Here is a 22,176-nt window from a genome sequence, read left to right on the forward strand (position 1 = left end):
TGGTGATGATCAGGTCCAGTATGTTTTCCCCTCTTGTGGGAGTGGTAACAAGTTGTTCCATAGCATTTGAGTTTATAAATTCTAGGAACCTTTGGGCTAGGGTGTTGGAGCTAGAGTAATGCTCCCAGTCTATGTTTGGGTAGTTGAAGTCGCCCAATATAATGGTGTTTGGAGAGACCTTCATATTTTCCAGTGTTCTCAGGAAGGCCGAGTGGGGTTCCTGGGTTTGGGAGGGTGGTCTGTAGCAGGCTTTAAACTGGAAGGCAGTTTTGCCCACTGTTAGTTGCACATGGATAGTCTCTGATGCTTCGTGCTGTGCCACCAACCTGGAGGTGTGGGTATCTTTGACGAATATTGATACTCCCCCTCCTTTTGTGGTTCGGTCCAAGTTTTGGGGCTGAAAAGTATGGTATGAGGTATAACCTGATAGTGCTGGGGACTCTTGGAAGCCTTGAACCAGGTTTCTGTTACTGCACAGATATCAATGTTCTCCATGCTAAGGAGAGTTTCGAGTGCGTGCATCTTGAGGTTTAGACTTCTGGCGTTGAGTAGCATTACTCTTAGTTTCTTATCCCTTGTGATACCTGTGGAGGTGGGTTTGTCTTTTGAGCCTTGCCTAAAAAAGGCACTATGGGGGTAGCAAGAGCCTTTGCCAATATCCGAAAGCCCAGGGGTGACAGGTGTAAGCCGTCCCTAGCGAAGCATCGTGGCTTGTCGAGCATGTCATCCCAGGCTGACAGGCATTGGATCCCCTTTGAATGACACCAATACTTAAGCCAATTGTTGAAATTGATCATCTTGTCTTCATATTGTGGCATCATTCTTGGTGAGGGTAAGATGCTACTCAAGGTCAGGGTCATACCGGCCTGGGCTACATGCTCAGAGAGCTCCTCTATGTCTCTTTTCATGTAGTCCAGGGAGGTACGTCTCAGGTCATTCACACCAGCATGGACAATGACTAAGTCAGATTTGTACTTGCCTAGGAGTGACCTGAGTGCTTGTGTTATGTGGCAGATCCTAGCACCCGACAGGCAGCTCACTGTGACCTTCTCCTTGTTCAGCCTGGTGAGCGGGACGTCAGTGTGCCTGACGATAGAGTCACCTATTACAAGTGTATCAAGTGTGTTACTTAGCCTTAAGGGCTGTGACTATTCGGCACACTGGCTTTGTGAGCTATGTGTTGCATGTGTTTTGTTTTGGGGTAGCGGTTGCTTGGGTGTCTGCTTTGGAGGTCTCTGCTGCTTAGGCAGATTTTTATTTAGAGCCTCCGAGTATGTTTTTGTGTGTTTATGTGTTTGGTTTGCTGTCGTGGTAGGTCTATGTGAGACTGGAATTGTAGTGAGTGTGGTTTCCTTCTCCTCCTGACTGGTTTCGCCAGTACTGTGTTGAGAGAGCTTAGCCTCCAGTATGGCTATATGGTTGCATCTCTGACGTGTTGGAATTTGTTGGGAGGAGGAGAGGATTGTCTGTGTACATGAGGCAGTTGTAACATTGCCTCAAGATTCCCAGATTCACCAGCTGGACCGGAGAGGCAATTGACAACTGACCTTTGGACATGCTAGAATAGTATTGGGAATCTTTTATAATTGAAAAAAAAGGGCCAATGGGGAACGAGGTACTGAAGGGAAGTTTGTGAGGGTGTAGTGCTTTTAATATTTTAGTGCTGACTTATATAATTGCTTTAGTGAGCAAGTGCCAGGTGACTTAAATGCAATGTGTTACAGGTAACTTAAATGCAAAAACGACAAACAGTAACTTTCTTTCAAGTGAAACAAGGAAATAAGTACAGTAAGCAATGCAGATATCACTAGGGATCCACAGAAGCGCTGAAAAGCAGGGTTTTAGGTGGAATTAGCATTTCAGGGAAATAACAAGCAAACAAACAACAAGCATACAAATAAAGCTAGATTCAGCAGGCCTGGATCTAGTCTATGCTACAGCAAACAAGGTGTACCAATTTCAGTAAGAAGCAGTTCAAATATGCAGGCACTATAAGCCTTTAACCAGAAATTCCCAGCTCAGAAGGGCAGAGTCTAGCCTCTCCTCCCACAAGAGTGCAGACCATGAACCCTTTTAATGTAAAATAACTGGCCTGAAGCCCAAGTGCTTAAACCAGAATTAATACACTTTTAGAATAACAGACACTGAGCCCTCAATCAGCAGTTCCCAACTTAGAAGGATGTAAGCTACCTGTTCTGCCACTACAGTGCAGACCACAAACCTTCTTAATGTAAAACAACTGACCTGAAGCCCAAGTGCTTAAACCAGAATGAATACACTTTTAGAATAACAGGCACTGAGCCCTCAATCAACAGTTCCCAACTTAATAGGATGTAAGCTACCTGTCCTGCCACCACAGTGCAGGCCACAAACCTTCCTAATGTAAAACAACTGGTCTGAAGCCCAAGTGCTTAATTCAAAAGACTTAGAATGATAGCTACACTTTAATCAAGTTACTACCAAGCAGTAATAAATACAATTGAATACTTTAAAGAATGCCGGGATTAGTGCTCAAGTTATACAAACAAAGCCAGATTCAGCAAGCCTGGATCTAGTCTATGCTACAGCAAACAAGGTGTACCAATTTCAGTAAGAAGCAGTTTAGATATGCAGGCACTATAAGCCTTTAACCAGAAATTCCCAGCTAGAAGGGCAGAGTCCAGCCTCTCCTCCCACAAGAGTGCAGACCATGAACCCTTTTAATGTAAAATAACTGGCCTGAAGCCCAAGTGCTTAAAACAGAATTAATACACTTTTAGAATAACAGACACTGGGCCCTCATCAGCAGTTCCCAACGTAGAAGTATGTAAGCTACCTGTCCTGCCACCACAGTGCAGAACACAAACCTTCCTAATGTAAAACAACTGGTCTGAAGCCCAAGTGCTTAAACTAAAAGGCTTAGAATGAGTTACACCAAGCAGTAATAAATACAGAAGATGACACAAAAGCAAAATAAAGTAGGAAGAAACACAAATACAGTAAAAGCAGATAACTACAAATTCTGGGCCAGAACCACTCCTTATGTGGTAGACAGGTTACCTAGTGCTTACCACTCCCACTGATAAGCTAGAAGGCTTCCCTCCAACACAGAAAGGCTTGGGGACTCAGAAGCTTACAAATAGTCCTGGATACAGCAAATCTGTATCTGGAACACTAATTACAGGAAAGGTAGGAAACAGGCTTACATTTTTTTTTCAGAAAAGTAGCAAAAACAATAGTAAAAACAATTCACATGCAGTGCAAGCTGGCACACTTGAGTATGTAGCAATATTAGTCCACACACAGTTTGAAAAAATGTAATTAAATTGAAAAGGAATAAAAGCAAGTGCAGAAAGGGTTTATTAGGTAGAATGTGGTAATGAGATGGGACTGGGGGAGTGTCCTAGATCAAATATGCAGTGGGGCGGGCACTGCAAAAGCCACCAAATTTAAACTACAACCAAGAACAGGGTGGAAAAGTTTCAACAGAGATGTGAGGAATCAGAGTGCAAATTATAAAACCAAAAAAATATATACTGATCTCTGTATATTTGCAGAACACTAAGACAACAGATATCTAAACAACAATTTAGCTCTATAATACAGAATAATACAGAAAAAATATACTCAGCTCTATATATTTGCAGATAGTCTTGTAAGGCTGTCTCTCAACACACAGGTTCCACTTTAAATGCACACTGCTGCTATTAACAGCTCAAATTAAGGGAACATTGAGTTAACAACACACAAGCAATAGAAACCAAAATGAGGGGGGGTGGGGAAGAAAGATTCAACAGAGATGTGAGGAATCAGAGTGCAAATTATAAAACCAAAAAATATATACTGATCTCTGTATATTTGCAGAACACTAAGACAACAGATATCTAAGCAACAATTTAGCTCTATAATACAGAATAATACAAAAATATACTCAGCTCTATATATTTGCAGATAGTCTTGTAAGGCTGTCTCTCAACACACATGTTCCACTTTAAATGCAGACTGCTGCTATTAACAGTTCAAATTAAGGGAACCTTGAGTTAACAACACACAAGCAATAAAAACAAAATGGGGGGTAGGGTGGGGAAGAAAGTTTCAACAGAGATGTGAGGAATCAGAGTGCAAATTATAAAACCAAAAATATATACTGATCTCTGTATATTTGCAGAACACTAAGACAACAGATATCTAAGCAACAATTTAGCTCTATAATACAGAACAATACAGAAAAATATACTCAGCTCTATATATTTGCAGATAGTCTTGTAAGGCTGTCTCTCAACACACAGATTCTACTTTAAATGCAGACGGCTGCTATTAACAGTTCAAATTAAGGGAACCTTGAGTTAACAACACACAAGCAATAGAAACCAAAATGGGGGTGGGGGGAGTTTCAACAGAGATGTGAGGAATCAGAGTGCAAATTATAAAACCAAAAAAATATACTGATCTCTGTATATTTGCAGAACACTAAGACAACAGATATCTAAGCAACAATTTAGCTCTATAATACAGAATAATACAGAAAAATATACTCAGCTCTATATATTTGCAGATAGTCTTGTAAGGCTGTCTCTCAACACACATGTTCCACTTTAAATGCAGACTGCTGCTATTAACAGTTCAAATTAAGGGAACCTTGAGTTAACAACACACAAGCAATAGAAACCAAAATGGGGGGTGGGGGTGGGGAAGAACGTTTCAACAGAGATGTGAGGAATCAGAGTGCAAATTATAAAACCAAAAAAATATATACTGATCTCTGTATATTTGCAGAACACTAAGACAACAGATATCTATTTAGCTCTATAATACAGAATAATACAGAAAAATATACTCAGCTCTATATATTTGCAGATAGTCTTGTAAGGCTGTCTCTCAACACACAGGTTCCACTTTAAATGCAGACTGCTGCTATTAACAGTTCAAATTAAGGGAACCTTGAGTTAACAACACACAAGCAATAGAAACCAAAATGGGGGGTGGGGTGGGGAAGAAAGTTTCAACAGAGATGTGAGGAATCAGAGTGCAAATTATAAAACCAAAAAAATATATACTGATCTCTGTATATTTGCAGAACACTAAGACAACAGATATCTAAACAACAATTTAGCTCTATAATACAGAATAATACAGAAAAATATACTCAGCTCTATATATTTGCAGATAGTCTTGTAAGGCTGTCTCTCAACATACAGGTTCCACTTTAAATGCACACTGCTGCTATTAACAGCTCAAATTAAGGGAACCTTGAGTTAGCAACACACAAGCAATAGAAACCAAAATGAGGGGTGGGGTGGGGGGTGGGAAAGAAAGTTTCAACAGAGATGTGAGGAATCAGAGTGCAAATTATAAAACCAAAAAATATATACTGATCTCTGTATATTTGCAGAACACTAAGACAACAGATATCTAAACAACAATTTAGCTCTATAATACAGAATAATACAGAAAAATATACTCAGCTCTATATATTTGCAGATAGTCTTGTAAGGCTGCCTCTCAACACACATGTTCCACTTTAAATGCAGACTGCTGCTATTAACAGTTCAAATTAAGGGAACCTTGAGTTAACAACACACAAGCAAAACAAACCAAAATGGGGGGTGGGGGTGGGGTGGGGAAGAAAGTTTCAAAAGAGATGTGAGGAATCAGAGTGCAAATTATAAAACCAAAAAAATATATACTGATTTCTGTATATTTGCAGAACACTAAGACAACAGATATCTAAGCAACAATTTAGCTCTATAATACAGAATAATACAGAAACAATATACTCAGCTCTATATATTTGCAGATAGTCTTGTAAGGCTGTCTCTCAACATACAGATTCCACTTTAAATGCACACTGCTACTATTAACAGCTCAAATTAAGGGAACCTTGAGTTAACAACACACAAGCAAAACAAACCAAAATGGGGGGTGGGGTGGGGAAGAAAGTTTCAAAAGAGATGTGAGGAATCAGAGTGCAAATTATAAAACCAAAAAATATATACTGATCTCTGTATATTTGCAGAACACTAAGACAACAGATATCTAAGCAACAATTTAGCTCTATAATACAGAATAATACAGAAAAATATACTCAGCTCTATATATTTGCAGATAGTCTTGTAAGGCTGTCTCTCAACACACATGTTCCACTTTAAATGCAGACTGCTGCTATTAACAGTTCAAATTAAGGGAACCTTGAGTTAACAACACACAAGCAATAGAAACCAAAATGGGGGTGGGGTGGGGAAGAAAGTTTCAACAGAGATGTGAAGAATCAGAGTGCAAATTATAAAACCAAAAAAATATATACTGATCTCTGTATATTTGCAGAACACTAAGACAACAGATATCTAAGCAACAATTTAGCTCTATAATACAGAATAATACAGAAACAATATACTCAGCTCTATATATTTGCAGATAGTCTTGTAAGGCTGTCTCTCAACATACAGATTCCACTTTAAATGCACATTGCTACTATTAACAGCTCAAATTAAGGGAACCTTGAGTTAACAACACACAAGCAATAGAAACCAAAATGAGGGGGGGGAAAGTTTCAACAGAGATGTCAGGAATCAGAGTGCAAATTATAAAACCAAAAAATATATACTAATCTCTGTATATTTGCAGAACACTAAGACAACAGATATCTAAGCAACAATTTAGATCTATAATACAAAATAATACAGAAAAATATACTCAGCTCTATATATTTGCAGATAGTCTTGTAAGGCTGTCTCTCAACACACATGTTCCACTTTAAATGCAGACTGCTGCTATTAACAGTTCAAATTAAGAGAACCTTGAGTTAACAACACACAAGCAATAAAAACCAAAATGGGGGGGGGTGGGGAAGAAAGTTTCAACAGAGATGTGAGGAATCAGAGTGCAAATTATAAAACCAAAAAAATATATACAGATCTCTGTATATTTGCAGAACACTAAGACAACAGATATCTATTTAGCTCTGCAATACAGAATAATACAGAAAAATATACTCAGCTCTATATATTTGCAGATAGTCTTGTAAGGCTGTCTCTCAACACACAGGTTCCACTTTAAATGCAGACTGCTGCTATTAACAGTTCAAATTAAGGGAACCTTGAGTTAACAACACACAAGCAATAGAAACCAAAATGGGGGTGGGGGGGGAAGAAAGTTTCAACAGAGATGTGAGGAATCAGAGTGCAAATTATAAAACCAAAAAATATATACTGATCTCTGTATATTTGCAGAACACTAAGATTACAGATATCTAAGCAACAATTTAGCTCTATAATACAGAATAATACAGAAAAATATACTCAGCTCTATATATTTGCAGATAGTCTTGTAAGGCTGTCTCTCAACACACATGTTCAACTTTAAATGCAGACTGCTGCTATTAACTGTTCAAATTAAGGGAACCTTGAGTTAACAACACACAAACAATAAAAAACAAAATGGGGGGTGGGGAAGAAAGTTTCAACAGAGATGTGAGGAATCAGAGTGCAAATTATAAAACCAAAAAAATATATACTGATCTCTGTATATTTGCAGAACACTAAGACAACAGATATCTATTTAACTCTATAATACAGAATAATACAGAAAAATATACTCAGTTCTATATATTTGCAGATAGTCTTGTAAGGCTGTCTCTCAACACACATGTTCCACTTTAAATGCAGACTGCTGCTATTAACAGTTCAAATTAAGGGAACCTTGAGTTAACAACACACAAGCAATAAAAACAAAATGGGGGGTGGGGGGGTGGGGAAGAAAGTTTCAACAGAGATGTGAGGAATCAGAGTGCAAATTATAAAAACAAAAAATATATACTGATCTCTGTATATTTGCAGAACACTAAGACAACAGATATATATTTAGCTCTATAATACAGAATAATACAGAAAAATATACTCAGCTCTATATATTTGCAGATAGTCTTGTAAGGCTGTCTCTCAACACACATGTTCCACTTTAAATGCAGACTGCTGCTATTAACAGTTCAAATTAAGGGAACCTTGAGTTAACAACACACAAGCAATAGAAACCAAAATGGGGGTGGGGGTGGGGAAGAAAGTTTCAAAGTTTCAACAGAGATGTGAGGAATCAGAGTGCAAATTATAAAACCAAAAAAATATATACCAATCTCTGTATATTTGCAGAACACTAAGACAACAGATATCTAAGCAACAATTTAGCTCTATAATACAGAATAATACAGAAAAATATACTCAGCTCTATATATTTGCAGATGGTCTTGTAAGGCTGTCTCTCAACACACATGTTCCACTTTAAATGCAGATTGCTGCTATTAACAGTTCAAATTAAGGGAACCTTGAGTTAACAACACACAAGCAATAGAAACCAAAATGGGGGTGGGGAAGAAAGTTTCAACAGAGATGTGAGGAATCAGATTGCAAATTATAAAACCAAAAAAATATATACTGATCTCTGTATATTTGCAGAACACTAAGACAACAGATATCTATTTAGCTCTATAATACAGAATAATACAGAAAAATATACTCAGCTCTATATATTTGCAGATAGTCTTGTAAGGCTGTCTCTCAACACACATGTTCCACTTTAAATGCAGACTGCTGCTATTAACAGTTCAAATTAAGGGAACCTTGAGTTAACAACACACAAGCAATAGAAACCAAAATGGGGTGTGGGGTGGGGTGGGGAAGAAAGTTTCAACAGAGATGTGAGGAATCAGAGTGCAAATTATAAAACCAAAAAAATATATACTGATCTCTGTATATTTGCAGAACACTAAGACAACAGATATCTAAGCAACAATTTAGCTCTATAATACAGAATAATACAGAAAAATATACTCAGCTCTATATATTTGCAGATAGTCTTGTAAGGCTGTCTCTCAACACACAGATTCCACTTTAATATAAGACATTTGTCATTTGTCATGGGTTTCATCATTTTATCTTGTTTTCCAAGCCTACTTGCTTACAAAAAAGATGTTTATAGCTTAAACCAAGGGCATTAATGTACACATTCACCCTTGTAAAAATAACATAACTTATCTTAATTCTACATGTAATAGAATTTTACACCCCACCAGCAGATGCCTACAACCATAGCATATTAACATTAAACTTGATTTTGTCCAGCCTTTATCTTGTTATACTGCAAAATCTATACTTCTTGCAATGAAAAAATTACTTCTTTAGTTTTGTCTTTAACACATACAACAGTCACTGAAGAGACTGCCCCACATTTAAAACACCTTTGACTATGCACTCCACAGAACTGCTTACAGTTACTTTTTTCCACCCTTTTACTGTCCTTTTAAACATTAATGACATAAAGTATGCTATATGCTTTACAGTTCACCCCCATGTTTAACAAAGTCAACAAAAGTACAGTCTTTCTCAGCCACTTTTTCTGCAAAGCCATATTTAACGAATGTGAATGATGCTTTATAGTTTACCATTTATTTAGTAATTTCAGTGTTGCTGATCATTTTCCTGTTCATCTCCTAACACCAAACTCTGGTTCAGGTTCAAGGTACTCCTGATTCTTTTAGTCAACTACTGTGCTTTTTTTGTCTCTCGAGCATTTTTTTTTGGAACACTCGAAAAGGTTTCACTGGCTTGTGTTTTATGGTCAGAAAAATAAGAGTCCCCTTCTGTTTGCTGGCTCACTTTTTGTTGGAAAAACTTATTTTTTTATTTCCTTCTTAGCCTGTTTTCCATCAAAAATGCTCCCAGGAAAAAATATTCTGAAGACAGCTGGATATAGAAGCCTGAATCTCACACCTGTGTCTTGATATTCCCTGATTGCTGTGATAAATTTGGTTCTCTTCTGTTTGGTGTACAGTGAATAATTATTTTCCACAAATACTCTACTGTCTTCAGTTTTCATTACTTTTCCATTCTGCCACATTTTCAAGATCAACTCTTTCTGCTGGTGTGATTGTATCTTTACTAATACAGGTATTGACTGCTTTATGAGTTTGTGTGTGCTGTAGTCAGTTTTGAATATGTTAGACAGCTGTGTAGTTCAAGCCAGTTTAATTGCTTTAAGCTAAGTCAATGGTGGGTTCTATAAGGGAGAGTAGTAGAAAATTTAGCTATTTTATTGTAGCAGGAGGCAAGTTTCTTTCTTTGAGTATTGTTTATGTTTGTTAGGATAGCAAGTGTATAAGACATTTGGCAGTAAGAAGGTGGTGGGTAGAGTTTTTCTTGCTGTATCTGTAAGGAATCCATTGATCCTATAAAGGGAGCCTAGTTTCTGGTCTGTAAATTTAATGATTTGCAGTATATGGTGGTCATATTTGAGACTGTTGTCTATTATAGGTTCATAGGTTCATAGGTAGGTACTGGGCTATCTGCCCGAAGGCATATATTAGCCCAGCCATGTTGTGCGGTATTCACCTCCCCTTTGCTTAGTTCCCTAGGCCCTTGATCTAGCAGCTAGTACCCTTGGCCCCTATCTAGTAGAGCTATTGGTATGATCCCTGGTGTGAACTTTCTGTTACCCATCCACTCGTCAAGGTTCCTCTTGAAGAGTGATAGTGAGGGGCTCTGTCTTATGTACATTGGGACCTTGTTCCATAGCAAGGGAAGTCTTTGCGAAGGGAATCTATCCCTCCAGCATGTTTTATTCATTGTTGTGCTGAGGTTTATATCCCTAGAGCGTGTAGCTCCAGTTGATTTGGTTTTGCTAAGATGGAGCATGTTCAACAGTTCTGGGTTGGACATGGCTCTGTATGTTAGACAGTGATCGCCTCTGAGAAGGCGGTATGCAACAGAGAAAAGCCTTAGTTTTTTCAATTGTGCTGCATAGGGCAACTGTTTGAGGCCAGTAATCCTCTTAGTGAGGTGCCTCTGTGGTCTCTCCAGCTGCTGGAGATGCCTGGCCAGGTACATTCCAATTGGTGCATTGTACTCAATAATGGGTCTGATGAGGGAAGAGTAGAGGGGTACCACTACATCCTTAGATCTTGATGCGAACCCTTTCGTGATCAGATGGGTCACACAGAAGGATTTTCTAACCACCTTGGCAACATGGTTATCAAAGGAAAGCTGACTATCTACTTGGGTCCCTAGATCCCTTATTACTTCTTCAGATTTCAGGGGGTTACCTCCTATGTGGTAGTTTGCGGGTACTCTGTTTTTTCCAAAGGGGATTACTATGCATTTTTTAGCATTTAGCTTGAGACCATGGCTTTGACACCATGCATCAGTCTCATTAAGGCCCTTCTGGAGGATATCCATGTCGGCTGGAGACTCTATTATAGCACCCAGTTTGCAGTCGTCTGGAAAATTGGTCAGCCACAGCCCTTCAGTGCTTGCCTGTACTTCTGAGAAGTATATGCCAAACAGGAGGGGCCCCAGGACAGAGCCCTGAGGCACACCGCTCGTTACTGGTCTGGATTTGGACATAGATCCTGCTACTCTTACTTTGTGGGATCTGTCTGACAGCCAGTTTGCGATCCATCTTGTGATGTAAGGGCTTATGCCCAGGTTGGTGAGTTTAAAAATAATACTCAAATGGGGAATGGTGTCAAATGCTTTAGCAAGGTCAAGGTAAGCTGTGTGTACCTCCTTTCCCTTATCTATAGCCTGAGTAACCATCTCAAAGAAGTCCACCAGGTTCAAGAGGCATGATCTGCCCTTACGAAGCCGAACTGTGTGGGGTCAAGTGTTTGGAGGTTCCCAATCTCTCCATTTATGAGTTCCATAATGATTCACTCCATTGCCTTACAGATCAGACTGGTCAGGCTTATTGGTCGGTAGCTCCCAGGGTCGGTTGTGGGCCCACCCTTGTGCAGTGGAACCACCGTTGCTGTGCGCCATTCTATGGGCACATATCCTGTCGAGAGGCTGAGACTGAACAGGGTATTCAGATGCGGGGTTAATTCATTTTGGAGCTCGTGTATGACACAGCCCGGGACACCATCTGGTCCCATGGAGGCAGTGTTTTTAGCTTTAGATAGAGCCTTATTAACCAACGTATCAGTAATAATTGGAGTTACACAATCCCCTGGAATAGTAATAGGCCCTGCAGGTGGTGAGGGGGGGGGGAGAAATTTGCAATGAACCTGTCAGCCAAGATGTTGGCAATGTCAGTGGGGTCAGTGTATTTTGTTCCATTTTGTACTAGCTCAGAACAGACCTGAGCATTGCCATTTAGGTTTTTGATGTAACCATAGAAGGCCTTATGGTTATCCTTGGCATCCTTGGCAACTTTCTTTTCGAAATTGGCTTTAGTTGACTTGATGAGGGCCCTCAATTTCGTACTAATGCTGATCGGGGATGATTTTTCTACTTGAGATTTGGCCTTTTTTTGTATAAGTCTCCTCCTTTTATTGTATAGTTTGCTTATAGCTGGGGCCCACCAGACTGGTTTCTTCTTGCTTGAGGAAGGAGTCTTAGTTTTATTTGGGATAGCATGGTCCATGCAATCCTGAAGATATATATAAAGTACCTTGGTGTAGGATTCTGCATCCTGGATATCATTATCCTTCTGCAAGGGAATAGTGAAGCTTTCCACTTCTGACGCAAGTAGTTTGAAGTTTGCTTTGGAAAGGTTTTTTTACGATGGTTTCTTTGACTGGGGGAGGTGGAGGGTTGAGGATGTCCAGGGTTATCAGTTTGTTGTCTGATCTGACCAGAGAGGGAGTGATAATGGGGGTGGTACAATGGGCGCCCATATTTGTGATAACTAAATCCAATATGTTGTCCCCTCTAGTGGGAGAACATGCTAGTTGTTCAAGGGTATTTGAATTTATAAATTCTATGAACCACTGGGCATAGGAGTTAGAACTTTGGTAGTTCGCCCAGTCTATACCAGGGTAGTTGAAATCACCCAAAATTACGGTGTTGGGTAGGACCTTTATATTTTCCAATGCCTCAAGGAATGCTGAGTGAGCATCTTGGGACATGGTGGGTGATCTATAACAGGCTACAACTTGAAATGTGGTTTTGCCTGCTGATAGTTGCGCATGGATGATCTCTGGGGCATCATGCTGCGCCACTAACCTAGAGATGTGGATATCCTTGACGAATATGGATACACCTCCGCCCTTTGTACTGTGATCCGGTAACTGAGGCCGGAAGGTATGATATGAATTGTAACCTGGTAGTGCTGGGGTGCTCTCTAGATCCTTGAACCAGGTTTCTGTCACTGCACAAACATCGATTTTCTCCATACTGAGGAGTTCCTCGAGTGCGTGCATTTTGAGGTTGAGACTTCTGGAGTTGAGTAGCATTACGCTTAGTTTTTGGTTACCTGTGCTGGTTACGGTGGTTGGTTTGTCCTTTGAGCCTTGCCTAAAAAGGCACTACGGGGACGGCAAGAGCCTTGGCCAGTATTCAAAAGCCTAGGGGTGACAGGTGCAAACCATCTCTGGTGAAACAGCGAGGCTTGTCTATCATGTCATCCCAGACAGACAGACACTGGATCCCCTTAGAATGACACCAGAAGCCTAGCCAATTGTTGAAATTGATCATTTTGTCTTTGTATTGTGGTATCATTCTAGGTGAAGGTAGGATGCTACTCAAGGTCAGGGTCATACCAGCTTGGGCTACATGATCAGAGAGCTCCTCAATGTCTCTTTTCATGTAGTCCAGGGAGGTACATCTTAGATCATTCATACCAACATGTACAATGACAGCGTCATACTTGTACTTGTTCTGGAGTGACCTAAGTGCCTGTGTTATGTGGTGGATCCTAGCACCCGACAGGCAGCTGACAGTAACCTTCTCCTTTTTCAGCCTGGTGAATGGAACATCTGTGTGCCTTATTATAGAGTCTCCTATTACTAGCGTGCTGGGTATGGTGTTTTGCCTTAGGGGCTGTCGTGAGGCACACTGCTGAGGTGAATTATGTATTTTCTGGCTTGTGTTTGGAGGTGCAGGTTGCTTGCTTGTCTGCTTTGGAGGGCTCTGTTTCTTTTTCAGATTGGTACCTAGTGCCTCCGAATATGTTTTTATGTATTTATGTGTATGCTTTGCCGGTGCTTGTTTTGTAGATCCATGTGTGACTGGTGGTGTGATGCCAGTGTGTCACTTCTCCTCTTGACTGTCTGTTACAGTCATGGGTTGAGAGCGCTTAGCCTCCAGCCTGGCTGTGTATTTGCATCTCTCACAAGTGTTTGTGTCTAGAGATAAGAGGAGAGGGTTGTCTGTATACATGAGGCAGTTGTGACATTGCCTCAGGATGCCCAATTCCACCAGATGACCTGAAGAGTACACCTGAAGCTGACCTCTGGACATGCTTGGAAAAGTAAATTTCACTTGTCTTGTGGACAATCGAGGGTCTTATGCTGTATTATAATAGTGCTGTCTAGGAGATTTGGAAAATAATAGTGCTGTCTAGGAGATTTGGACAAGTGCTGATTTGGGTTATGCAAGTGATGCAATAAGAGCAGTTGATCTCAAGCACTTGAGTTGAGGCTTGCCTAGTTCTAAGGGAAAATTTGCAGCGCAGACTTTGTGGAGCGAGGAATAGTATACCCCAGCTAACCGGCACTGCCCGACGCTGCTCTGTGCGCAAGACCGCGCAAAAAGAGAGTTGCAGGGTTTTAAGAGAGAGATCAAGGAGTTTGGAATTGACCTAAAATGGCCAATAAAACTACAGTTTCTAGGCAGTAACCACTCCTACAGGGACAGGCAGGCTGCTCAGTGTTAACCACTGCCACTGGTGAACACAGAGACTTCCCTTTAGCCCAAGTAAGCAATGGCCTCCAAGAAACTTACAAATAGTTCAGAACAGCAACTCTGTAACTGAACTTTTTTTTAAATTATAGAAAGTGGGAAAATAGCAAGATTTTTTTGTTTTATTTTGTAACACCTAGAAGTTTACTGTGTGTTACAGTTCCAGTGACAGTATTATTTGCAGACTTTATGGTAAAAGATTGCTTTTGATTTTGGCAAACTTTTGAAGTGAAAATCATTAACTTAGGTTTTCTTGGGGTTCTGTAGGAGGTTTGATTCTTTGAGCCATGTTTCTACAGAGAAGAAAGATTTTTGATAATGTCTTGGAGCTTACTTATTGTTGAGTCCACACACATTAATGGTGAGTCATCTACATACTGAACTAAACTAGCATGGTGAGTGGAGGTGTGCAGGTCATTAATAAATATATTAAATAGTAGAGGACCCAGGACAGAGCCCTAAGGGACACTTGTCATAACTGGTTGAAAGGATGAGTAAGCTTGTTGCCATTTAATGGCTTGTTGCCTTCCAGATAGGTAACTAAGGAACCACAAGAAGGAGCACTGTGAAAGTCCTATTGAGGAAAGTCGAATGAGCAGTTGCTGGTGTGAGACAGTATCAAATGCCTTTGACAAGTCTATGGACATAATGGATACAAGCAGACCATCTTTCTATGTTGGTTTATTATATTGGTAAAATGTAGTAGAGCGGTAATGGTGCTGTGCTGGGACCTAAAGCCATGTTGTGTTTCTGAGCACAGTTTATTTGGGGTTAGGTACTGGACCAGCTGTATATGGATGCATTTCTATAATATTTTGAAGAGGGGGAGAGAATCGCTATTGTTCTATAGTTATTAAACCCTGTAGATGTGCTGGCTTTGTGCAGTGGTATGATGTAAGATTTTTTCCACAGTGACGGGAAGTATCTTTCTGCTATGGACCTATTAATCCGTATGGATATAGGGAAGGCTATGATTTATGCAACCATTTTTAGGTAGTCTGATGGTAGTTGGTCTACAGCTACAGAAGTAATTTTTAGTTTAAGGAGCAACTTCCCTATGAGTGACGTAAGTATGGGACTAAAACTGAAGAGGGGGAGGCAAATGTGTAAGTGTCTAAGAGAGATAATATTGATTGTATAAAGTAGGAATTAAATTATGTGGGGATAGAATCTGTCATATTGTCTGTTTTTGGAGAGGCTCTAGTGGTCTTGCCAGGATGCAGTAGTTTATTTAGTGATGACCACCAAAAAGTTTGGGTTGTTTATATATGTATATATTTAAGCTCTGTAAAAATATGTTATTAAATTGTTGTACAGCAATATCTAGTAGCATTGTTCTAAGAACATTCCAGTTATATTTTTTTAGCGTTTCATTGAAGATATGTTTGTTGAAATTAGTTATATTTCGTATTTCATTATAGATAATGTGTTTACCTTGGCTATGGTGAGTTCTAATAACATATATTGGCATGTGGTCACTTATGCTCTCTGAGAGGCAGCCAACTTTTGTCAGTTTGTCTGGTTTCATGCATTCTCATGACCAGGCTTGGAGCATACACTCAGTGTGCCTTTTCAATTAACAAATCCTGCTGTAGAATACCAGTCCAATCACTTATGTGTGCTTTCATAAAATGGATACAGTCTGTTCCTTCCAGTTTCTCTGGTATAGCAGAAAAAAATCTCACATTCTCTCTGCATATCTGTCATCTAACTATCTATATCTATACATCTATATAGCTATATATATATATATATATATATATATATATATATATATATATATATATATATCAGTCAGTCAATATTGCCCCTAGGTGCATGTAATGTTAGTGACTGTATGTGCATCCTGTGAGGGGTCCATGTTCGATTCCAGATAAGTTTCATTGCCCTGTACTCACTGTGTGCTAAGACAAGGTCTGGCTCTCTCATGACCCTTAACAGAGAATGAAATTAAATGAATGAATGACCAATGAACTACAAATAAATGAACATACACACAGACGTACATATACTAATAGAAGACCACCAAATAAAGGGTGAGATGCAAACACGTATCTGGTATGCTGTACAGATTAATTTCTTTTTAGCTTCAGTCTTGGAGCAGCATCAACATTTTGCCTACACTTTCCCCTGCACTCACCATATATGTTATTCCATAAAATGAAAGTTAAAGTTTACATACCCTCTAAACCCAGTCTACATCTAATTTAATAGAAAACAGGTAAAAGAAAATAAACCGAATTACAGACAGCATTTCTCATTCACTAAAGTAACTTTACACATTGCACATATAAAATCTTCATATTCAACCCTCCAAAATAAAATTGCCTACCTAAATCAACCAATAAAAAATAAATCTGTTCTTATTACAATGTACAGATGAATAAAACACGACTTTCCTTTAGTAAATAGTAAAACAAAATGTGTAAAAAATCAACATATAAAATTCTAGCAAAACTGTTTACCAGTCCACAGCTAGGGCAGTTTGAAGTGGATGGGTGCCCTGTGCGCAAGCTGTTAGGAGACTTGAATTATGCCACAGAAAAGTTGATGATAAGGTGTGAGTGCAGTAAAAGTCTTTTAAGCAGCTAGTGTTGCAGGTGAGCAACCCTGTTGCAACCCCTCCTGATTTAGGGGCTCTCATACACTTCTGATCCATTTACATAGTTACTCAAAGGTTGCACAAACTCAAAAAAAAAAAAAAGGTAAAAAAAAAGATAAAACTCACCTTTTTCCTCTTCTCTGACACTCATGATCTAAACATCAAGCATGGCATCTGTGGGGAAAAAAACAAGTTTTGACTTACTAGCACATCGGTAACATCAACATTCAACATTCCTGCGGTGATGTTTTGAGACATAATGAAGTCACATGACCAATTATAATACTGGATTCATAAAAGTTACCACAAAGTGTACACTTAGAATAATCTTTCTGAGGAACAGACAGCACAAGCATTATGGCGGGGTTGTTCTCGAATACAGAAAGAGTACACACAGTGTACATATGTTGTACACTTTGTGGTAACCTTTATGCGTCCGGCCTAATATGTTAGTTGTGATTCTAACTATCTCAACTAACTGTCAAACTAAACTATAAACCTAGCAAATCTTAACATAATCCTCACTAATTTACTAAAATATATAAATAAAATTAACTGCAATGACAAGACATTTACTTCAGAATGAGAGTAACATGCCACTCACAAAACATTCCATTCATAAAATCCTGTGCAAACTCCCTACAACTACTTTCTAACAAAATTAAAGCAATTAATGTAACCCACTAAAGCCAATAGGAAGCACCATCTAATTTACATACAGGAAGAATAATTACATAGAATAATTGCAGAAACAAAGGGGGCTCCAGACCACGGCTGCTAAAAAATATAAAAATTTAATCCAAAGTGAGCGCTTTCGTAGCTCAAGGCTACTTCATCAGACAAAAACTTACATCAAAATGTGCAGTTTAGATACCATCAAGGTGAATAATCATTCAATTAAATTCCCAATTAACTTAAAGGCACATAGCCAAATTCACTGACTCAAGGTGAACCCAAAATATAAAAATGCATACATCTTCCACCTAATCCATTCATTTATCTGGTAATACATATAAACTACAAGGATAATTAATACATATCAAACTTCATGCACTCAAACTAAGCCTAGCATATCAAAATACATTTACCTAGGTCATAGACCTATCTAATAATGTATATAAAAACAGATATACTATAACTATGAAAATAGTTTCATACCAAAAATGTGTATACAAATACATAAAATACACTGTAAAATAAATAAACACATTATTTATTAATTAATTTATTTATTTATTTAAACACTACTATCTAATGCCTCTATCCATTAATACTGGTTTAATACAGATTTTATCACTGATGCCCTTACCAACATTGGCTTGTAGCCTAATTATCCATTCGAGTTCCTTGACTCAGCCACATAATACACAGGTGGCAAGGGACACTAGATTAATAGTATTACAATGTGCTGTCAATTTGAACGTGTATAACCTCCCTGTATCAGGATGTATAAATCTCTCTGTACTGTCAAGAAAGTCACAGAACCTGTACTTCCCACATGGGTATGTACCAAATTCCATTCCATCTTCAGAATTAATTGGTTCACAACTAAGTCGTGGTCCACATAATATTCTTTTCAAACACTTTTTATTCTTATAGACATATCTGGGTCTCTCTCCTACAATTCCTTTTACCCTGTCATCTGCACATAGGATATTCCAGTTCTTATCAAAAATCCTTTGTAATAACTGGGTGTTGCTAGAGTATGTAATGGGTATTCTCAGAGTGTTATGTTTATACTTTGATACTGTGGAAGAGGCTTCCTGTTTAGAGAAGTATGGAGTAATATCTGCTTCTCTTCTGTTATTAACATCCATAGTCGCTTGGCAAATTTCAGTCTCACTATAGCCTCTCTCCAAAAATCTATCTTTCATTTCTATAAACTCCCTTTCAAATTTCACATCATTAGTTATTAGCCTGGAGGTTCTCACCCCCTGTCCTCTAATCACATTTCTAAAGATATGTTTGGGGTGCATACTTTGTCTGTGCAGATAAGAATTTCTGTAACATTCCTTTCTGTATATTTCGGTATCAAATTGATTATTAGTTTTCTGTATAATTCTGACATCCTAGAAGTCAACTGTAGAGAGGAAACTTTTCATTGTAAATTTCAAAAAAAAATGTGTGCTATTACCTAACTTAACAAAGAAGGGGTTGAATGTATTGCTATCACCATCCCACAACATAAAAAGGTCATCGACAAACCTTCTATAGAGGTCAAGTCGGCCCTGCATCGCAGTAACCACAAACTGTTCTTCCCAAGCTGCCATGACAATGTTGGCGTAGCTATTGGCACATGGTGTGCCCATAGCTATGCCATCCATTTGTCTGAAGATATTGTTACCAAACACAAATAAATTATTGTCCAGAATGAGTTCTACCAGCATTGCTAGGAAATCAATAAATCGGTTGTCATAAGTCCTATCTTTCAACAAATACTGTCTAAATAATTCAATCCCTGCTCTATTGGGAATCATGGTGAAGAGGGATTGTACATCTAGAGTGATCATTAGCCACTGTCTGTTAGAGTTAACACTGCCAACAAACTCATGCAAATCTCCTAGGAATTGCTTGGTGTCCCTCAGTATAAACCTATTCTTTAATAAAACAGCCTTTAGATGTTGTTCCACAAAAACAGACAGGGGTTCAGTATACCACCCTCTCCCTGCCACAGTAGGCCTCATGGGGGGTATTGCAGCATGCTTGTGAACTTTAGGCAATCCTTGTATGACAGGTACTATTGGTTTCTGTACAATAAAATACTTAATTCCATACTAATTAGTCTACTCTGCAAACATTCAAAAAGGGAGTTATAAATGCATCTTTCACATGTACTAACACTATCAACACTTATCTGCTCATCAAACTTATTATCATTTAACATTTCTTTCACGGTTTGTGTGTACAATTCAAAGTCCATTATAACTAGGGGGCCGCCCTTCTCGGCCGGTCTTATTGAAATAAAATTATTATGGCACAGGACTTCCAATGCTTCCCTTTCTTATAATTGAATAATTGACTGGGTCTAGTTTTTATTTTATTTTTATGTGAAATTTACTATACCAAAACATTAAAGAACTCACTTAATGACTCCTGAAACTTATTCCCTAAACATACAGTATTTATTTATTTATTTTATGTATTTGGCATTTGTTTGCCAAGGTGGTCTGACTAGGTCTACAGAATCTGTTTTCAGCAGATGCCCGGGGAGAAAAGCTCCACATACAGTACAATACAAATACAGTATAATCCAATACAATAAAGATTACATTAGAAATACTATATAAAAAATAAACTGAAAGAACAAACTGCTACAAGATGTTGTAATATATTACTACACATCTAAACAATTCTATACAGTTAAAACATTACAGACGATAATAGTCACTCTCATCATACATTATGTAGATAGTGTCCAAAAAATAAAAAAGTACATAGGTAATGCAATGTGTGATATTAAAGCAATAACCGACGATGTGGTGTGGTATACTGAAGACAGCCCGAATGATTAAACAAAGGCAACCGTGGGTAAATCCAGCATTACCCACACCCAGCCGTGGGTTATTGCTATTATACAATGGTGTTTGTTTTGTGTTGTGTTATGTTTGTTTTGTTGTTATTATTTAGGTTTTAGTTTGCTTTACTTTGTATTCTTCCAGTTTGAGATAAAATAGTCCACACTTTTAGTTTTTGTTTATTGTTTATTTGTCTTTTTATTTAAATACAAATTAATATTAATTTCTGCAGAGCTGTCAGGAAATAATTATATAAGTAAATATACTTTGTAAAGGTTTTGGTATGTTTTGGTGTTGTAGTTTCTTTTATATTATATTATGTTGCTTTTTAATACTACAGTAGGTTAGGAAGTTGGGTATGTGTGTCGGGTCTTTTGCTTTTTACAGTGCTCGCTATTTCTTTTCTTTTTAATATTTGTCAAATTAGGTTTGCTGTTGTACAGTGGTTTTGTGCATCTTGGTGTGCTACAAAGATGTGTTGTGTACTTTTTATTTAATTTCCAATCAGCACTGTACGTTGCATTACACTTTGTCACTTACTTTTGCTTTACAGTATGAAGACTGCTTGCATTGCCCAATCAGCGTGCAGGTTTCTGTGCAATGACAGAGCTAAAATATAACTGTGAGTTATGGACATTTCAGGGGTATGTTTTAGTAGCATAGGGAACAGTTTTTATGTATTTCAGACATTTTAGTATTGGGAATACTGTTGCCTTGCATTAGAATATTTAGATGTTTGCAGTTGGTTCTATGATGATTTGGTGCATTTATGTATTATTTACTTGTTTTGCAGTCGCCGCTGCATGTCACATCAATGGCCGGAATACTTCCGATTTTTGTAGGGTTGCATAGCTTTGACTTATAATGTATTTATTTACATTTCTGAAGTTGGTTGTGTGATGCTTTTGGTGCATTTATTCATTTACTTGTTTTCCAGTTGCCGCCACATGATATATTAATGGCTGGACTTCTTCGTTATTTGTTTAGGATTTACAATGTGCATGCTGGTTGGATTAGCCAATCAGCGTGCATGCTTTTTGTGTCTGCCGAGATCGCATTGTATAATGACTGTTATAGTACATGCAAAAATAGAATGTTAGTTTCAGTTAGGAAAATAGCAGGCAGAAAGTTAGTGATGCAGACATATAGTGAGAGAGAGTTAAGAAGTATAGAAGCAATAAAGCCTGAACAGTAGCTTATGTATATGGTATAGAAGCAGAGAATGAGTTAGAAGAGCCTTAGGATCTTGCAGTCTGTGAGGGATTGAAGTGAGACAGAAGAGGAAGACCTGAGCATTAGGCAGGCTTTATGTTGGAGCAGAGCCATGTATTTTTGAGATGATTTTTTAAAGAGGCTTTGAAATGGGTAAGGCCAGGCATAGACCTGGTACTAGAGGTAGTGAATTCCAATATAT

At 38.4% G+C, this 22,176-nt stretch overlaps 1 protein-coding gene across 5 annotated transcripts in view; it reads right to left on the reverse strand.

Annotated features, from left to right (window-relative positions):
- Positions 1 to 22,176, reverse strand: part of MARCHF3 (membrane associated ring-CH-type finger 3) — a 1,103,404-nt gene that overhangs the window by 436,172 nt on the left and 645,056 nt on the right. For all 5 annotated transcript variants that reach the window (XM_044060792.1, XM_044060789.1, XM_044060791.1 and 2 more), the window contains one exon: positions 17,374 to 17,421. The gene's annotated coding sequence lies outside the window, so the exon portion shown is untranslated. The remainder of the gene's footprint in view (positions 1 to 17,373; positions 17,422 to 22,176) is intronic.

Source organism: Protopterus annectens, chromosome 2.part0 (assembly GCF_019279795.1).
Source record: "Protopterus annectens isolate FY-2018-M chromosome 2.part0, PAN1.0, whole genome shotgun sequence".
NCBI lineage: Eukaryota > Metazoa > Chordata > Ceratodontiformes > Protopteridae > Protopterus > Protopterus annectens.